At 33.1% G+C, this 17,500-nt stretch overlaps 1 pseudogene; it reads left to right on the plus strand.

Annotated features, from left to right (window-relative positions):
- LOC137658035 (protein O-linked-mannose beta-1,2-N-acetylglucosaminyltransferase 1-like) overlaps positions 1–17,500 on the plus strand; it is a 24,177-nt pseudogene that overhangs the window by 472 nt on the left and 6,205 nt on the right.

The following is a 17,500-nucleotide window of genomic DNA, read 5'->3' on the forward strand; positions in this document are numbered from 1 at the left end:
ATGATGATGATGATTTGGCCTAAGGAGAGCTTAGAAGGAACCTGTTAGGGAGAGAAGATCGAGAGGGAAGCAGAGAATTAGATGGCGATGTAAAGTGAAGGATGATATAGAGAGAAGAGGTTTTGTGGAAGGAGGGCGCCTTTTATAGAAGGCATTGGAGAGGGCACATCAGGCAACCGACCCCTTAATTTAAGGATAACGGTGTGGAAAAAGAAGATTTGCCACCAAAGGTCGAGTTATAATCAGATAATATTATGACTTGAAACTACCTGAGGACTCCAGAGGACTTGTTTTCTAGTTGTACCTCACTTTGAGTGTTCATGTGTCTTGCAAGAGACCGTTCGTCTTACCGAGAAAAATTATTAAAACACGATTTCACGCTATCATAGTCATAGATATTTAGCAATAGTGTCCCTTTGTATACGTTCTTTTCATGAAATTACGAAAATATCGCTGAAGCAAGAGCAAAATTAAAACTCTCTCTCTCTCTCTCTCTCTCTCTCTCTCTCTACATATATATATATATATATATATGTGTGTGTGTGTGTATATATATATATATATATATAAATTCACATAGAGACTGACTATTTTAGCATAAAATTTACTTAATACACAAAGAAATTAAAATTTGGATTGATCCAAAATTTTTCTAATACATTACTTCATATCACAGAGCTTTGAATTGCTTCACATAACAGAGCTTTGAGTTATCATTTACATTTGAATGTAATTTTCATGAGATGAATCATTTTTCATTGTCTTTATGGTTGGGAGATCAATGTATCCCCTGAACATTGTATAACGAATCTATTCTTTTCACAGATATGAGATGTTTCTCCAGTTGGTTATTACCTCTTCTGCAGTTCACCGTCTTTTTAACAGGTAAGAGTTTTTTGACTCTGATATCTCAGTCAAGTGGGTATGAGTACTTAATAGTAGCTTGGCAAGGGCACCAGCCACCCGTTTAGATACTACCGCTAGAGAGTTATGAGGTCCTTTGACTGGCTAGACTGTTCTACATTGGATCCTTCTCTCTGGTTACGATTCACTTTACCATTGTCTACACATACAGCGAATAGTCTGGCCTGTTCTTTACAGATTCTCCTCTAGTCCTCATACACCTGACAACACTGAGATTACCAAACAAATCTTCTTCACTCAAGTCGTTAACTAGTGCACTGTAATTGGTTCAGTGGCTACTTTCCTCTTGGTAAGGGTAGAAAAAGACTTTAGCTATGGTAAGTAGCTCTTCTAGAAGGGCACTCCAAATCAAACCATTGTTCTCTAGAATTGGGTAATGCCATGGTTTTCCACTCTCTCTTGGGTTAGAGTTCTCTTGTTTGAGGGTCCTCATACACCTGACAACACTGAGATTACCAAACAATTCTTCTTCACTCAAGGGGTTAACTACTGCACTGTAATTGTTAGGTGCCACTTTCCTCTCGGTAAGGATAGAAGGGACTCTTAGCTATTGTAAGCAGATCATATAGGAGAAGGACATTCCAAAATTAAACCATTGTTCTCAAGTCTTAGGTAGTGCCATGGCCGCTGTACCATGGTCTTTCACTGTCTCTTGAGTTCTCATGCTTTGGGGTACACCCAGGCACAATATTCCATCTAATTTCTGTTCCTCTTGTTTTGTTAAAGTTTTTATAGTTTATATAGTATATGAATATTTTAATGTTGCTACTGTTCTTAAAGTATTTAATTTTCTTGATTTCCTTTCCTCACTGGGCTAACTTCCCAATTTGGGCACTCGGGCTTATAGCATTCTGCTTTCCAACTAGGGCTTTTACTTTGCTAGTTATAATAATAATAATAAAATAAATCCATATTAAAACTACTGATGATATGTCTTGGCTTGAGGGTACACTATTCAACTTATTTCTCTCCCTCTTGTTATTTTGAAGTTTTTATAGTCTATATATGAAATATTTATTTTGATAACGTTACTGTTCCTAGGATATTTTATTTCAATTGCTTGTTACCTCTCTTGTAGTTTGTTGCTTTATTTCCTTTCCTTATAGGGATATTTTCCCTGTGGATTCCTTGGGCTTACACCTTTCTGCTTTTCCAATTAACTTGAAAATAATAATATATAATAATAATAATAATAATAATAATAATAATAATAATAATAATAATAATAATAATAATAATAATAATAATAATAATAATAATAAATGTTGAGCAACACATAATACAACCATACTAAAATTCTCCTCAGGACATAACTCTCTCTCTCTCTCTCTCTCTCTCTCTCTCTCTCTCTCTTTCTCTCTCTCTCTTCTCTCTCTCTCTCTCTCTCTCTCTCCCCATCCATAAATTTACATAGAGGCTGTTGACTGTTGAGTATGAAATTTACTTGATACGCAAAGAAATTAAAATTTGGAATGATCCACAATTTTCTAATATATTATTGCAAATAGCTTTAGATCTTTTATAAATGGCTTTTATAAATACAGTCCCACTATTGTACTCAGACTACTAATCTAACTGTGTATCTATATGACTATCTAACAATCGATTTACCTATCTATCCAAGTATACTGTCGATATATATATATACATGTGTGTATTTATGTACCGTATGTGTATGCTTGCTTGTGTATTTGCGCCATTGATGAATTCCAGTGAGGAATATTTGTTTACATGATAACTACAAATACTACATAACATATTTGTTTGTTGTGTATGAAAAATATGTGTATGCTTGTTTGTGTTTTGCGCCATTGATGAATTCAGTGAGGAATATTTATTTACTTGATAACTACAAACATTTGCCTAATATATTTGTTTGTTTTTAAATTAACCTCTATCAGAGCCATTCTATTATAATATCTGAATTACTTCCAATTACTTGAATTCTTACTGTAAAACTAAAACCATCCCTATTAAGTTACACAAATTTTCATTACACAATGTATATGAAAAGGGAAAAATATTAATCACATAGATAATGGCATTCTAGGGATAAAGGTGAGTCATATCATTAATGCCTCTTAATATATTTATGAATGTAAGCGGATTAGTGTTACTTATTGATACTAAAAATTGGATTCCTGTGTAATTCGTTAGTGTAAGTGAATAAATACTTTTAAACCCTTTTAGAAATATTACCATAAATAAAGATGTTTATATATCCTGACTTTTCCCCTTTTCTATTCATTATTTTTCACTCGCTTGAGGGTACACTCAAGAACACTAATCTATCTTATTTTTCTTCCTCTTGTCTTGTTAAAGATTTTATAACTAAATGTTTATTCTAATGTTACTGTTCTAAAAATATTTTATTTTTCCTTGTTTCCTTTCCTCACTGGGCTATTTCCCTGTTGGAGCCCCTTGGCTTATAGTATCCTGCTTTCCAACTAGGGTTGTAGCTTAGCAAGTAATAATAAAAATAATAGTATACTATATTCTATCATCCCATCTCTAAAGTTCTGGCTTAGGAATATTTATATCATATGAATATATCTTCCTTTATCCACTACTACGTTGAATCACAAAGTAAATTGAAACCCGCCTCGCATGAAATCACTTTCATCAACAGTGTCGATATCAGATAGCATCGATTGGCCATCAACGACCCGGAAGGCCTCTAGCGGGAGATGGGCTTGGAGACAAGATGGCGTCCTCCATGGCCGTTCACCTCCGGCGACCTGGAAGACCTCTAGCGGGAGAATGGCTCGGAGCCAAGATGGCGTCCTCCATGGCCGTTCACCTCCGGCCTCGCGTCCCAGATTCAATTTCAGCGAATTTGAGAATATGACAAGCAGCGATATAAAATCTCCATTTGTGACTCCCGTTCCTTCATCTGCACAATATGGGAGAGAGACAGGTAACCATAGAAACGGAAGTCGACTCCTTGGAATGAAAAGACTCAGGCCAGAAGGATGGATTGTCGACATCGCTGTCACTTCCAGCAAAGAGCAGGTGCTGGTGACCGTTGACAGCGCTGTGGTAAGGAGACAGATAAGTTGTTGGAATTGAGATAATAGTGCTGCCATTGCAGTTCTTAAGGTGTACTGTAGGCAGTGATTAATGGTCTTTACAGCAACCCTAAGGTCCTATCCGTTTCCAGTTTCCAGTTTACAGCCCTCTATGTTGAAATTTCATCTACGTTCCAGATTTCTTTCTTTCCTCCCGCCTGTCCATCATATCAACATTTACTTTATGGTGCAAAAATAGGGTTTTTCCCCTTGTTGATAAATGGCTTCCTAGACCGATAAAGCTGGGCCATATGTCACAAATTCACAGATTTTACTAACATATGGTTTTCTAATTCCTTTACTCTGGTTTCCATACCATAATGGGATCTTTATGCAATGTAATTTTCTTAATAATTTGTTTTTATATAAAAATGTCTGATTTTTTGTTTAGCTCCTTTTCAATTTAAAGTGTTTGCATTATGGTTGCAAGATATATTTAAAATTATTTCCAATTTGCAATTAGAGAAATAACCTCTATACTATGTATGCAATAAAGGATATAAATTGTATATTTACGTTTATTGCATTTCTACTTATTCTACATTTATATCCTCAACAAAATTCAATTTTAGATTTTACATAATTTACGAATTTTATCAATACATGGTTTCTAATTCCTTCAGTCTTGTTTCCATACGATTGTGGGATTTTTTACAATTGTAATTTTCTTAATCAGTTACTTTATACAAAAATACTGGCCCTCGTGTTTACTTTTCTTTGCAATTTACAGTGTTACATTACGGTTGTAAGATATATGAAAAGTATTTCCAATTTGCAATTAGAGAAATGTTCTGTTTGCCTTATATACAATAAAGGATATAAGTGAATATTTTGAGTGTACATTTAATTGTATTGTATTTCTACTTATTCTACATTTTATATCCTTACAAAAAACATCTCATAACTAATTAGAAATTCTCATATGCATTTTTACATTCTATTTCGTTATATATGAAGAGGTTTACTCATATAATTTACTAATCATTGCGATAAAACGAAAAAAACATTATTTATCTCTAGTAAAATTTGAAAGTTACTCTATATCTGACTTAGTTGTAAGAAACAAGTAAATAATCAACACAATATGAAAAACAAATTATAGATATAAAAAGTTTATAAAGATATAAGTTCCTATGAAATATATTTCAAGCAACTGAAATCTAAATACTATTGTTACTTTCTTATATAAAAATCCAAGGTTCTTAGGGTGATAACTGTAAGGAACAATATAATAATCATTACAATATGAAAAAATAGCAAATAATTATACATATAAATGTTTTATGAAGATAGAGGACATATGAAATAAAATTGAAACAACTGAAATCTAAATACTTTTAAACTCCATTTTTATGTAAAAATTCCCAGGTTCTAAACGTCACCTCCTTCGGGCAGAATGACACAGAGGAGATAAAATCAGCAGGACTTTATTTCGTCGTCCTGAGCCAATACGACGGAAGAGTTTTGATCAAACGGTAGGTAGAATAAAACTCGGAGTATTTCATTTTCACTGACGTTGATAATATTGGTGTGTGTTCTCTTCACTTGGGTAGTGCCATAGTCTCTGTACCATGGTCCTTCCACTGTCTTGAGTTATAGTTCTCTTGCTTTAGGGTACTGCCATGGGTCTCTGCTCTATGGTCTTCCACTGTCTCTTGGTTACAATTTTCTTGCTTGAGGGTACTGCTAGAGCTTCTGTACCATGGTCTTCCACTGGCTTGGGATAGAGCTCTCTTGCTTGAGGGAACTTCTAGAGCCTCTGTACCATGGTCTTCCACTATCTTGGGTTAGAGTTCTCTTGCTTGAGGGCACACTCTGCCCATAGCCTCTGTAGCATGGCCTTCACTGTCATGGGATAGAGTTCTCTTTCTTGTTGGTACATCTGCCAAAGGCTCTGTACATGGTCTTCCACTATTTTGGGTTAGAGTTCTCTTGCTTGGGGGTACACTCTACCATAGCCTTTGTAGTATGGTCTTCCACTACCTTGGGATAGAATTCTCTTGCTTGAGGGTACATCTGCCATAGCCTGTGTACCATGGTGTTCCACTATCTTGGGTTAGAGTTCTCTTGCTTGAGGGTTCACTCTGCCATAGCCCCTGTACCATTGTCTTCCACTGTTTTGGGTTAGAGTTCTCTTACTTGAGAGTACATCTGCCATAGCCTCTGTACCATGGTCTTCCTTTATTTTCTCTGTTGGAGTCTTTGGGCTAATAGCAACCTGCTTTTCCAACTGTGGTTGTAGCTTAGTTAATAATAATAATAATAATAATAATAATAATATTAATAATAATAATAATAATAATAATAATAATAATAATAATAATAATAATAAATTAAAGTAACGAATCAAAAGTCAAACAAAATAGATTTAGGACAATTTGGAATTCTAATCTTTATCTCATGATCACAACAATGCTTGATTAAACATTTTTTTTTCTTTTTTTTCTATTTTTGAGATGGTTCTCGGAAACAGTTCAAGTTTTAGGAAGACCTTATTTCCACTTGCAGAAGATTCGACCTGTTCCTGTACGCAAGCAGTTTAGATTTCCCGCCTTTAGTAACCTCCTAGCAAGAGGAAGGATCATGATATTTGCAGTAAAGGTAATATATTAAATGCTTTTTGCTTTATAAAGGTAAAACAAAATATTGTTTGCTTTATAAAGGTAATACACAATATTGTTTGGTTCTAAAGATAAAAAAAAATGTTTGCTTTATAAGGTTAAAAACAAAAACCTTTGCGTTTTATAGCTAAACTAAAACTTTGTTTGCTTTATAAAGGTAAAATTGAATATTGTTTGCTATATAAAGGAAAAATTAAAATATTGTTTGCTTTATAAAGGTAAACTTAAGAATTGTCTGCTTTATAAATGTAAAATGAAATATTGTTTGCTTTATAAAGGTATGATAAACAATTCTTTGCTTTATAAAGGTAAACTAAAATACTGTTTTCTTTATAAAGGTGAAATAAAATGTTTTTTACTTTATAAATGTAAAATGAAATATTATTAGCTTTATAAAGGTAAAATAAAATATATTTTTTTGCTTTTTAAGGTAAAGTAAAATATTATTTGCTTTATGAAAGTAAAATTAAATAATATTGCTTTATAAAGGTAAAACAAAATATTTGCTTTATGAAGCTAGATTAAAATGTTGTTTGCTTTATAAAGGTAAATTAAAATATTGTTTGCTTTATAAAAGCAAGATGAATATTGTTTTCTTTATAAGGTAAAATGAAATATTACTTCTTTATTAAGGTAAACTAAAATATTTGCTTTATAGAGATAAAATTGAATATTATTTGCTTTATAAAAGGTAAACCAATTCTTTGCTTTAAAAGTAAATTAAAATATTGCTTTATAAAGGTAAAATAAATATTAGTAGATATGCTAAGCAATGCATGTTGATTAAGACATAGTTAAGCATAAACGATGTTCATATTAAATTCCTATTTAATTAAAAAGTTGAAAGCGATTTTCTGATAAATAAAATCCAAGTCATTAATAAAAGGAAAATATTTAATGTCGTGAGAAAAAAAATTATTATAAATACAAATCATGATTTTTTTTTTAAGGCATTTACAGAAAACTGATAAAGACTTCAATAAACCTTTCTAATGAGGATTCAGATTTGCCAGATATGTTAGTGGCTTTTATTATAAGTTTCAAAATTAATGTTTTTTATCATAAGTTTCAGAACGATTTATTTGTATATATTATCAATTTCAGAATTAAGGCTATTTTTCACACATTTCTAATCAACAGAAAAAAAGAAAATATTTGGTATAAAAGATCAGAAATGTGTTAAAAAATTACAATTCCTCATTACTTTTTTGCAAGCACCGCTAACAGCATTATCCCCAATCAAGACAGAAGCGTCCTTGAACATGCCGAAGGTGATAAGAAACATACTGGAGAGCCTAGGGGCTGAGTAACGGTCAGCACCTCTCCTTCAAGGGAGATTCTGGGCGTGGGTGGTGTTACCTAAAGGGCAGACACGAGGCGAAATAACTACTGACGAAATCGGCTTCTTAAAACTTGTTTAATCCACCCATACACCTGTCTATAGAGTTCACTTTGGAAACAGGTAAATATATAATTCCCCCCCCCCACCCCCCCCCCCCCCCCCTCTCTCTCTCTCTCATCTCTCTCTCTCTCTCTCTCTCTCCCTCTCAAATGGCCACTGGCATGAAGGTTATTGTCCTGTAATCTGAATTTGTTTGTAACGCGCTATGAATATTAAGATATATATGCAAAAATATATTAGAAGTATGTCTATATTGTGTGTGTTAATATATATATATATATATATATAAATATATATATATATATAATATACACAATATATATATATATATATATATCAGGTCAGTCCACGTAATATATAAAAATATATATATATATATATATATAAATATATATATATATATATATACATATATTATGTGTATATACATATATATATATATATATATCAGGTCAGTCCATTTAAAAAAAATCACCTCTAGAAATTACCCACAGCTTAAAAAAAAAAAAATAAATTACCATTCATGCTTAAGTAAAACATAGAATCATATGAAATATTTTCAATCTACAATTCACATCACCATACTCTTGTCCTTTTTATCCCAAAGATAACTGCTATGACACATCTGACCCAAGAGAGAAGCTTAGGTCGCGTTTCTGTCGTCTATACGCTGGCTTTGGGAGTCTCTGTGATTGCCAGAGATCCTGCTTCTCTCGTCTACGTAGCATCTGAGGTTAGTAGGAGAGAGAGAGAGAGAGAGAGAGAGAGAGAGAGAGAGAGTTTTCGAGCGTAATACTATGGGTTTTTAAGCCGCCTGGTATGTACTTAACTTCTTTATAAATCTGAATGAAGAAAGAGAGAGAGAGAGAGAGAGAGAGAGAGGAGAGAGAGTAATGGTATGGGTATTAGGCCTGGATATGTTTTTAATTCCTTTATAAAGCTGAGAGAGAGAGAGAGAGGAGAGAGGAGAGAGAGAGAGAGAGAGTTTCCAAACAAATCGGTATGGATATTAAGCATATTATGTGATTATTTTTTCATATGCCTGAATGAAGAGAGAGAGAGAGAGAGAGAGAGAGAGAGAGAGAGTCTTTGAATAAAGCATTGTGAATATTAAGCCTATTATGTTCTTAATATTTTTTATAGCTGAATGAAGAGAGAGAGAGAGAGAGAGAGAGAGAGATGAGAGAGAGAGTGAGAGTTTTCGAATAAAAACGGTATGGGTATGAAGCATGTTATGTTTTTAATTTTTCATATACCTGAATGAAGAGAGAGGAGAGAGAGAGAGAGAGAGAGAGAGAGAGAGAGAGAGAATCCTAACCTCATTTTGGAGTCAGTCTCTAATTCTTGTAAATGAAATGTCAGATATAAAGCTCCTTAAAACAGGGATATCATAAACCCTTTCAGCCCTGAAAAGTTTCCGGCAATCTTATTGGTTAAAATTATCTTGTCCAACCAATAAGCGATCAGGAAACTTTTCCCGAGCTAAAATGGTACCCCTGCGAGTCGGTGCAAATCTGCCTCACTAAAAAGAAATGACTATAAAATATAGTATAATATCAAACACATATTGTAGGGAAAAAAAACATCTATTTTTTGTCCGCCATATCTCATTTTGATGAAAAGAAAACAACAGAAAAGCAATAAAACTCTTTGTCTTGAAATATTGCTGTGGAAAATTTTGACATGAAAAGAAGAATTATACGAATTTCAAAATATCAGAATATGTCAGAATGTTGATACTTGATCTTGATAATCCTGCAAAAGAAAAAAAAATAAACTACGTCCCTCACCAACGATTATGTTAATCACCAAAAAGGAATTACTCAATGTAGCTTCCTGTCATTAACAAAGAAAAATTAAGGCTCATCTCACAACTGTAAGCTCTTCGCTCTTCATCGTATTCTCGTAACAGAAGAGAAATTAATTTCACTCACAAAGAAAAAAAATGGCAATAAATTATCATTATCATACGATAAAGAGACTTTTTTTTTTTATTTCCTTCGCCTTCTCCAGCTTAGTCATTTATCTTCCTTCCCTTCCGTAAATGTCACGTCCTGGAGGATATAAATAACACGGGTGTTAGCACTTCAAAAGACACACTTCTCATTATAACAAAAGTTTAGTATTATACGCTCTCTCTCTCTCTCTCTCTCTCTCTCTCTCTCTCTCTCTCTCTCTCTCTCTCTTCATTCAGCTATACATAAATTAAGACAAGCCTAATATCCCCAATATTTAATTTGAAAAATCCTTCTCTCTTCATTCAGTTATACGAAAACTCAAGACAGGTCTAATGTCCACACTATTTCATTTGAAAACTCTCTCTCTCTCTCTCTCTCTCTCTCTCTCTCTCCAGCTGTATAAAGATTTAAGATAGGCCAAATATCAACACTATTTAATTTGAAAACACACACAAACTCTCTCTCTCTCTCTCTCTCTCTCTCTCTCTCTCTCTCCATTCAGCTGTATAAAAATTTAAGATAGGCCAAATATCAACACTATTTAATTTGAAAACACACACACTCTCTCTCTCTCTCTCTCTCTCTCTCTCTCCCCAGCTGTATAAAGATTTAAGATAGGCCAAATATCAACACTATTTAATTTGAAAACACACTCTCTCTCTCTCTCTCTCTCTCTCTCTCTCTCTCTCTCTCTCTCTCCATTCAGCTGTATAAAAATTTAAGATAGGCCAAATATCAACACTATTTAATTTGAAAACACACACTCTCTCTCTCTCTCTCTCTCTCTCTCTCTCTCTCTCTTCATTCAGCGATATAGAAATTTTAAGAACATAGCATGGCTGATTTGTCAGTCGGGGGTTCGAGTCCCGCTCAGTCTCGTTAGTGCCATTAGTGTTTGCAACCTTGCCATCCTTGTGACCTAATGTTGGGGGGTTTGGGGGACTGTATAGGTCTATCTGTTGAGACATCAGCAGCCAATGTCTGGACCTCTGTGGTCCTAGCTTGGGTGGAGAGGGGGCTTGGGCGCTGATCATATGATATATGGTTAATCTCTAGGGCATAGTCCTACCTGATAGGGCAATGTCACTGTCCCTTGCCTCTGCCAATCATGAGCGGCCATTAAACCCTTTTGCGTTTTCTTGACAGCTCGAGAACAGTGCCATAAGTGATGTCCCTCTTGGAATTGTGGCCAGCAAACGACCTCGAGCACTTTACAGGTAATGAGATTTCATGTACTGTCTTTTGTATGGGATAAACAAAGTTATATTATTTTCTTTGGAGGCTGTGTTTATTTTCTCTGCCCATAGTAATTTCTGCTTAGAAATACTTTCAGTAAAATTAGTTAGGCGGTTTCAGATGTAAATTTACCTTGTACTAAATTAGATTTTATATGTTTATGCATACGTGTACATACACACACGCTTATATATATATATATATATATAAAATATATGTGTGTGTGTGTTTGTATTTGCGTGTACATATATAGACATATATATATATATATATATATCTATATCTATATATATATATATATATATATAAAATATATGTGTGTGTGTGTTTGTATTTGTGTGTACATATATAGACATATATATATATATATATATCTATATCTATATATATATATATATATATAAAATATATATGTGTTTGTACTTGTGTATACATTTATATATATATATATATATATATATTTATACATATATATTTATATATATATATGTATATATATATAAATATATATATATATATATATATATGTATATATATATATATATATATATATAATTCTCAGATTTCCTTTGGCTCGTTGAAGAAAAAAAATACTAAATTCACGATAATCTAATGGATCTTGTATTCCAAAAGCAGAACTTCCTACCAAAAAACACCAGAGGAAAAATAAACCTCAAAAATATTCTCTTCACTTTCCCTCCTACTCTTTTATGCCTTTTAATTGAATTTCCTTTTATTCTTTATTTATAATAAATAAATAAAGATGGGTAGTCATATAGCCTCTGTACCGTGGTCTTCCACACTCTTTTGATAGAGTTCTCTTGCTTGAGGGTTTACTCGGGCACATTATTCTGTCTAATGCCTCTTTTCTCTTATTTTGATAAAGTTTTTATAGTTTATATAGAAATTTTTTATTTTGATGTTACTTTTCTTAAAATATTTTATTTTTCCTCATTTCCTTTCCTCACTGGGCAATTTTCCCTGATAGGGCCCCTGGGTTTATAGCATATTGTTTTTCCAACTAGGGTTGTAGCTTAGCAAATAATAATAATAATAATAATAATAATAATAATAATAATAATAATAATAATAATAATGAAAGGATATCAGCGTCAATGACCTTCCATGTCAGGATGCCAGAAAATTCGAAATCAGTCAATTAATCTTATCTTTCTCTTTCAGGTGTCTGTTGACCGTACTAAATCAGAAAGGAGGATTAATTGATCGTATTATCGTCTTCATAGACGGGAGAAATCAAGAACTGCTGGATCTTTTAGATCTATTTGGCGTAAGGTTGATGTGGCAGTATCAAATAAATTAGTTATTTATCAGAATCCTTATTACAGTACTTTTTTTTCTTTAATTGGGAAATATACCTTTGCGATTCTTACCATTCATAATAATATAAATACATAATAATTTACTTACGTGAATCTTTTTTTTTACTTTACATATACTGTATTCACAATTGTAATTTTTTACAATTTTTTTTTTTATTAAAATTCTTATTACTGTACTTACAAGTTTTTATTTTAATCAGAAAAAAATACATTTAAAATTCTTACAATTAAATATATATATATATATATATATATATATATATAGATGTATATACACAGTATATATATACATCATAATATATTTTCATGAATATTTTTATTACTTAATATATATTGTATTCACAATTATAACTTTTACTATTCATTTAAATAAGTTTTTAAATTAAACACTTATATACTCATGACTATTTTTAAAATTCTTATTCTATTATTCATGTTATATTTTTTATAGGCGAAATTGTTTATTAGCATTATTTACTCTTGAAATAAATCACAACTTTCATTTTAGTAATATCAACTTTCTCAAAGATATTCGAAAATAAAGATAATACTATTCCTCATCAAACGAGACATTTTAAGTATTTTTTATTACAATTATTACTCGAAATGAAGAAATATACATTAATTATCTAATAATAACTGGTAATTCAATGATATTATATAAAAAATCCATTACTTGATATCAAGATTCAATAACAAATTAACGACATGGAAGGCCAAATGTTCCCTGGTCCAGGAGCCAGAATCTCTTATCATTGTAAATTTGCCCTCAATAAATATATTCACAATAATCATCTGCTAGTAACTGGTAATTCATTGATATTATGTAAAAATCCATTACTTTATTTCCAGATTCAGTATCGCATTAACGACATGGAAGGCCAAATGTTCCCTGGTGCAGGAGCCAGAATCTCTTATCATTACAAATTTGCCCTCAATGGAATCTTCACTGCCTTCCCAAAGGCGCAGAAAGCCATTCTTCTTGAAGAGGACGTCCTGGTTTCTCCGGATTTCTTCAGGTAATTATAAATTGACATAGTTCCTGTAGGCCCTGCTGCTTCCTCCGATCGCCTTGGTGACTGCTGAGGTAGCGGCAGTAGGGGATTCCGCATATGATGCTTCATTTGTGGTGGATAACAGGGGAGTGCGAAGAGCATGCCCAAACCATCTCCATCTACCCCTCGTGATGATCTCATCCACATATGGCACTCGAGTAATCTCGCTTATAGTTTCATTTCTAATCCTGTCCTGTCATGTAACTTCCAATATCCTTCTGTGACCTTTGTTCTTAAATCTTGTATCAACCGTGTGCTACACGATCGTACGTAGTAACGACATTTCATTTTTTGTATATATTATGCTTATATCTTTGCTCTCCCCCTCGCACTGATAGGGAGCTGAAATAACATGTCTGTTTTTCTCACCGTTAACTGTTAACCGGTGCGGCTATCGGTTGAACATGAAATTGCCTGTTATGTTTTTATGCCTTTTTGCCTGGAGTTTATGTATATATAAACGGATGTTCTGTAATAAAGTTACTCAGTTGCTTTCATCCTGCCTTCTTAGTCACAGCCTCTCTCGGCCCGTCTCAATCTACTAAATCTTTAGGAGATAGTTTCATTGTCATACCATGACTCATGTCCATAACACCGATCTGACTAAACTGATATATAGTCTGATTTTTATATGTAATTTAAGCGATTTGATTTACAAATGTTACTTAACCTAGCCATTGTCTGATATTTACTTCCAGCTATTTTAATCAGACTGCTTGGCTCTTAGACGAAGATTCCAGCATCTACTGCGTAAGCGCCTGGAATGACCTGGGAGCTCTTCACATAGCCAATCATCCGAGCAGGCTCTACAGAGTCGAGACCCATGCTGGTTACGGCTGGATGCTGACGCGACAGTTTTTCCAGGAAGTCTATCCGATCTGGAAGTCGATGCTGGAAGTAAATAAGAGTCTGTTTTTATCTGTCTATGATAATTTCCGTTTGGAATTATATTCAGTAGATATTTACTTAGCTAGTTTATTAAGGTTGTTTCTGGCGATAATTTACCATGCACTAGATTTTATATGTATGTATACACTTACATATATTCTGTATGAAAAAGGATATGTCGGAGGCCTTTGTCCTGCAGTGGACTAAGAAATGGTTGCATTTCTTGGAGATATATATATATATATATATAGTATATATATATATATATATATACATATATATATATATATATATATATGTATATATATATATATATATAGACATACAGTAAACTGCATATATATATATATATATAGACATACAGTATGCTGTATATACATATATATATATATATATATATATAAATAAATATAAACATACCATATGCTATATATATATATATATATGTATATATATGTGTATGTGTATATATATGTGTGTTTGTGCGCGAGTGTATGTGTGCGCGTGCGAGTGTGTGTGTGCGCGTGCGCGTGTATATATGTATATATATATGTATATATATATATATATATACACACACAATTACTACACCTAATCATGAGGAAAAACCCTTTCCCATCCAGGAGCACGACTGGGACATGTGGTTCAGAAGCACGGAAATCCGTGCAGGCAGAGAGTGCATCGTCCCCGACGTTTCCAGAACCTTCCACTCCAGTTCCTCCGGGGCCCACATCCAGAACATCCTGACGCAGTCCCACTTCGCAGGACACGCCGTTACTTCTAATCCTGATGTCCGCCTTCATAATGTCGACAGGTTTGTAGGTTTAGGTTTTCAAAACCTGGCTTTTTTTGGTATTCTTAATCTTCTCCTTCGAATGATCAATAGAGACTTTTTCGAATCCTTATTTTCGATGATTTGCCGTTGGATTTTGAAAAAGGGGACTTGTTTAAAGGCTGCTCATGAGTGGCAGAGGCAAGGGACAGTGACATTGCCCTAGCAAGTAAGACAATGCCCTAGAGACTGACCTTATATCCATATATATCCTTATACGAATGATCTATTGAGAGGTTTTCTATTCCATTATTTCGATAGTTAGCAGTCCGGTCTTGAAAAAGGGGACTTGTTTAAAAGTTACTCTTGAATGGCAGAGGGAAAAGACAGTGACATTGTCCTAGCAAGCATTACAATACCCTACAGATTGACCTTATATAAATATGACCAGCACCCAAGCCCTCTCTCCATCCAATCTAGGACCAGGGATGGCCAGGCAATGGCTGCTGTTGACACAGCAGGTAGATCTATAGGCTCCTCCAAATCCCCCAATCTTAGCTCACAATCTGGTGAGGTTTCAGACACTAAAGGAACTAAAGAGTTTGAGTGGGACTCGAACCCCAATCTGGCCATCACCAGTCAGGGACGATATCAAATAGGCCATCATTACAAACTTTAATAGTTTATGGACTTATTCACTCTTTTTACTCTCTTCTCTAGAAAACATGCTTGTTGGTGCAGAGTCTATTCCAACCCAAAACTGGTCCTTAAACCAATATCATCCATGAAGTTCTGTTAACGACTTGAATGAAATCACCAAAATGAGTTTTCTCATGTTTTCGGATATATTTCATCACAATTGATTATACATTAAATCCACGATACAGTTCATTCGAAATACCTCTCTATATTCACAGCTTGAAGCAGCTAAATATTACAATTAAATTTACAAGTGTAAATTTAATTGTGAGAGATATAGAATATATGTATGGATGGATACTGTCATAAATTTTACATATGTACACTGCTAAAAATTTGCCGTAAATAAAATGGTGAAAATCCTTGAATAAATATTGCCAGACATCTACCGTTTTAAAAACGGATATATTGACGTAAAGGAGTGGTTTTTCGGGCACCATACCGTAGAATATAATAATAAAGTATGGTATAATTACGGTCGTCTGTATTTTACTGAAATAAGGCTGAGAACAGTATATTTTTACGGAGAATTTCGATTAAAATTACGGTGTTTCTTATGCATTACGTATACATAAATATATACACAGTTGTACAAATTAAATTCCTCGAACATAAGATGAAATTATGCATAAGATTAAATTATTCATAAGTATATACAGGAATCTGCCCTTTCTTTGGTAAATGCCAACTGAATTCTGCGAACATAACATGAAGTTATGAATACATACACATTTGTATATACAGGATTCAGCCCTTTATATGGAAAATGCCAACTGAATTCTTCGAACATAATATGAAGTTCTGCATACATACACATATGTATATACAGGATTCAGCCCTATATCTAGAAAAGGCCAACTAAATTCTATGAACATAACATGAAATTGTGCATACATATACATAAGTATATAAAGGATTCAGCCCTTTATTCGGAAGTCTGAGGGAAAAGGTTCCATTTTTACTCATTTCACCGGAGACAGTGGCAAACGGCAGTCATAACTCAGCCGAAGTTCAATTACTCGGTACGTTTTTATTTCGGGGGACATGCTGCTTTTCTTGGAATTTCTCCCTTATTTGGGTTCCTTCAGAGAACCTTTTCTCATTCTAATATGCTCAGAGACTCGATTTAAGATGCACTATAGTTTAACAGAAAAATTGTCTTACAATCTAGTTATTGGTAAGTAGTAATAATAATTTATTACGTTGAAACATTTTTTCTCATGTAGGAAATGAATGTTAATTTGATAACACATTAAGGAGTCGCTTTAAGATGCACTATAGTTTAATATAAAAATGGTCTTACAATCTAGTTATTATTAGTAATAATAGTAATTTATTACGTTGAAACATTTTTTTAGGATTTAGGAAATTAATATTGACTTGATAACACATTAACGAGTCGCTTTAAGTTGCACTGTAGTTTAACAGAAAAATTATTTTACAATCAGTTATTAATAGTAGTAATAGTAATTCATTCCGTTGAAACATTGTTCCTGATGTATGAAATTAATGTTAACGTGATAACACATTAACAAAA

Source organism: Palaemon carinicauda, chromosome 18, assembly GCF_036898095.1.
Source record: "Palaemon carinicauda isolate YSFRI2023 chromosome 18, ASM3689809v2, whole genome shotgun sequence".
Lineage (NCBI taxonomy): Eukaryota > Metazoa > Arthropoda > Malacostraca > Decapoda > Palaemonidae > Palaemon > Palaemon carinicauda.